The sequence below is a fragment of the Triticum urartu genome, chromosome 4A (genome assembly GCF_056163025.1).
Source record: "Triticum urartu cultivar PI428250 chromosome 4A, HENAU_Tu73, whole genome shotgun sequence".
NCBI lineage: Eukaryota > Viridiplantae > Streptophyta > Magnoliopsida > Poales > Poaceae > Triticum > Triticum urartu.
In genome coordinates, this window is record NC_141876.1 from 358,207,195 (window position 1) to 358,211,614 (window position 4,420).

The following is a 4,420-nucleotide window of genomic DNA, read 5'->3' on the forward strand; positions in this document are numbered from 1 at the left end:
CCCTAGGAGTTGCATCGTCATTGTCATTGCTTGTAGGCGACATCTCCTTAGTACAGCTAGGATGGCCATGTGTTGTGTTAGCCATAGGAAGAGGTGTTGAAGCATTACTCACACGTGGCCCAGCATGACCCATCGGAGGAGGCGGTTCAGCACCACCCATGGGAGGAGGCGCTGGACCATGAGCAGCATGACCCATGGGAGTACATGGTGGACCACGACTACCATAGCCCGTGGGACTAGGTGATGGACCACAACCACCACGGTCCATTAGAGGAGGTGCTCCACCAAAACCACCACAACCCATGGGGGGAGGTGGTCCACCACGACCCATGGGAGTAGGCGGTGGAGCACGACCAGTAGGGGTAGGTGCTGGAGTAGGCCTTGTAGATGTAGGTGGCACGGGAGGATCCTGGTTGTTATCACCAGCGGATGGACATGCCGCTCTTGCAACCCTTTTTTCCTTCTAGACTTGTTCAGCTGCACAATCTTTGTCCGCACCGCATGCATGTGCTTATCAACATGCCTTTTGCTGCATCAGAACCACAAGCAAACTTTGCTAGTTTCTGGAAATCTGCAGTCATGTCCGCATGCCTAATTTCCTTTAGAGAGGCAGGTGGCATTACATCAGGCTGCTGGCTAGTCGCACTTGGCACACTTGGGACAGCAATTGGCGTCCAACGCTGCAACATGTACTGCTCCGGGATGACATCAAGCCCAATATGCGCGAACACTTTCAGTATGTGGCAACAAAGGATGCCATCCCTCTCCATTTTTCAACACTCACATGAATAGTGTCCCTCGGGTATTTTTGCCACCACTAAGTAGATCCTGGAACCATACTTCACAACCCAATCTGTATTGGTCTCTGCTCAAATGTTTCCACACCAATTTGGAATGCATTGACATCCAATCATCGAAAACTCATCACGGAACTTGCAGTAAAGATCTCTAGTGTATGTCTTGTATGCATGCTTCTCTATTGGGAATTGTGAGCACAAGTTAAGATCCAGATGTTTTGTCCTGTATTCATTGCACCCTTCCTTGACGAGGATGTGCGTCTGTATTTTGTCGTACTGCTTCACAAAGTTTGGAATTGACTTGTGAGGGTTGACATACCGCTTCAAGACTACATTGAACCCCTCACCTTGTTGTGTATACTACAAGAAGGGAAAAAAATCTATGCTTGAAGTAACATGGCACCCAAGTGTTCCTATATTCGTAAAGTTTCTCAAAATGGGTGTGTGTAATTTCTTCATATTTCATCATCAACGCAGCCCAATTCTGTTCAAACTCATCTGATGTGAAACTGAAATCAACGCAAAGGTTGAAATCTTCAGACAATCCCGGGTTCGGTCCTAGCAACCATCCAACTTTCTCTTGAGCTTTTTTCATGATGTGCCACCGTCAACATCCGTGCACACTTGTGGGAAATATGTTCTTTATGGAATCTTTCATTGCCACATCCTGATCAGTAATGATGTTATCCAGTGCCCTTCCATTCATAGCCTCTAGGAAAGCTCCAAAAACCCAATCAAAGCTGGTCTCCATCTCTTGTCTCACAAATGCGCAGCCCAACATGAAAGATTCCCATGACGGTTGATCCCAATGAACGGAGCCAAAGGCATGTTGTACATATTGGTCATGTAGTTTGTGTCAAAGCAGACACAATCATGATATGCCTCCGTATAAGCTTTCCGTGCCAAGCCATCCACCCAAAAAATGTTTTCTGCCCTCCCTTCAAGATCATATTTTATCTTATAGAAAATCTGGATAATCTTTTTGCAAGTCTTTAAAACATTCAATTGTCTCAATAATGCCCCCCTCTTTTGTTGAGTCCTTGGAGAAGCCAACACATAGTTTTGTTATTGCTTTAGGTCCACGTGGTACATTTAGCTCCGGGCCATAAAACTCTGACATGATAGTCATCATATGGCCTGCAAGAAACAAAGTTAAGTTAGATAGTTGCACACTTGAAAAATAACAATTGCAGACTAAAGAACAATAGTTGCACAACTATTGACATGTGGTTGCCATAGCACTTAATTTTTCATTGTTTACCCGCTTTTTATTCCATGATGCAAAATCATTTAGTTATTTTTGTCTATCATCAGTTGCAGGGATATGAACACTAGTTGCAGAAAAGAAGGTTTAATTGCATCGATAAGGAACACTAGTTTGCAGACCAAATATTATGGAGTTGCCATCAAAACTATGACCATTTTGTAAATCTATATCTTATTCAATCAGCAAGTAGTTCCAACTTTGTGTTTTGTTTGTCGTAGTAATTTTTTCACAAATACTGAAGCCTGGCTGCACGACGCAGTGTATGTACTTGCACAACCCCCTGCTACTAGTTGCACACTTGATAGAGCAGAATTAAACAATATAGTCTGAAGTTTGAAGTTTTTGGGAGGTGAATGAGAACACACCTGAAGTCAGGTTGCAGTTGTAGAGTATCTCTAGGAACCTCTTTTCCTCCGACGGTATACCCATGTGAGATCACAAGTATTTGGACAGCGAAGGCTTGGCGACCAAAGGATGATTATGATCACGGACAAAGTGGGTTACTTCCCACCGCCCATCCTTCAATTTAACTAGCATTTTTGCCTTACATTGTGTTTGCTTTATCCTTTCTCTCTTGCGCTTCTTCTTATTCTTCTTTTTCCCACTCTCCTCTCCATCGAATATTGGCACTTCTTCCATTTCATCTTCTTCACCCAATGGTTTTGGGTCTGGTATAGGATCTAGCACAAGTGGCAATTCAGCTCCTACGTCATCCTCTTTTGGCTTCCTAAACTTTTTACATGCAAATTGTTGTTTCTCATATATGTTGGTATAAGCATTCCTCCTTGTAGTGTTCATCTTAACAGAAAACCCCATCTTTAGTGCATAATCATTGTAATGATCCTTAGCACCCTAGAGAGTATTAAATCTCATCCCAACAAGCGGCTCCATTGGCTGAGAACCAACCTCATCTTCCTCCACACAATTTCGATCACCACCAACTGCCCTTGCCCTTAGTTCTGTTTTAGTAGGTCTTGCAACTATGGTGTTTGTTTCCTCTAGTATATGGCTTTCTGATTGCATGTTGACATCAACATCATCCATCAAACCATGATCTTGATTTGGCTATGTGAAAATCCCTGGTTGTATAAACTCAATATCATCATTAGGCAACTCATTGAGATCGGGAGGCACCACATTGAGGTCTATCATCCTTGAAAGCTGCTCCAACCTACATTTTTTTTCAACAAAAAGTCATCAACAAGCTGTATTGGGGCATAGTTGCTAGCAAAATGTGGCATGAATTTAACACCATTACGCTCATTTTTATTGTTTCAAAAACTACAAGTAGTCGGCATTTACATATAGGAACAAGGAATTTGCACATTGTTATGTTTACCCAACTTTTCAAGCTTGCACATTCTAGCAATAAGTAGCAACTATAGTTAGGTATTTTTTCTCCAGATACAGCTTTTTGATAGTAGTTGCACAAAGGCAGCACAACATTTGCACAAAATTGTCATAGAATTGCACAAACTTTCCATACCAGTTGGACAAATTATGAGCATTCCAGTCACACAAACACAATTTTGACAAAATTTATCATATAAGCTGGATAAAAGTGTAGCATAGCAGTAGCACACAAGTAGTATCAAAGTTGCAACAAGCATCATAGTAGTTGCACAATATGAAATAAGAAGTGCTCCCTAGATAATTTTGGTAATTAATGTCAACATATCTCTTGTTGGACTAATACTTCTATCTAGTATATTTCAGATAAGTTCAACAGTGGAGTGGCATGGACAAGAGGATGTGGAACCCCTTCAAGAAGCTAAGAACAAGGATTGGCTAAACCTCAAGACTCTACATTTTCATTTTAGTGATCCAAGATCACATTGAGTCAATAGGAAAGCCAATACTATTAAAAGGGGATCAGGTGTTGCTTAATGGCTTGCTTGCTCAAAGTGCTTAGTGACATGCTCCAAAGTCAAACCCAAAGTCAAACTCAGCCGCACCGATTTGATCTATCCGGCCCCACCGAGTCCATTTGACATAGCCACTTCCAGAAACCCTAATCAATTCGGTCTCACCGATGGGATCTCGGTCTCACCGAGATGGGCTTGCAAACTCTCTGTTGCTTATTGCAATTATATCGGTCTCACCGAGATATGCAATCGGTCCCACCGAGTTTTCTTGACCAACTCTCTGTTTTACTCATTACCAAAATCAGTCTCACTGAGTTTGTGTAATCGGTTAAACCGAGTTGAGGTTTTACCCTAACCCTAGCATCGGTCCCACCGAGTTGATCATATCGGTCCCACCGAAAAGCCTAACTTTCACATTTTGAACTGAATCGGTCTGACCGAGTTTGAGTATTCGGTCTCATCGAGTTTGGTAAATTGTGTGTAACGACTAG

General features: G+C 42.4%; 1 pseudogene; it reads right to left on the bottom strand.

Annotated features, from left to right (window-relative positions):
* Positions 1–267: 267 nt before the first annotated feature.
* On the bottom strand, positions 268–1,643 carry LOC147975855 (protein FAR1-RELATED SEQUENCE 5-like; annotated as a pseudogene).
* Between the last annotated feature and the right edge of the window lie 2,777 nt (positions 1,644–4,420).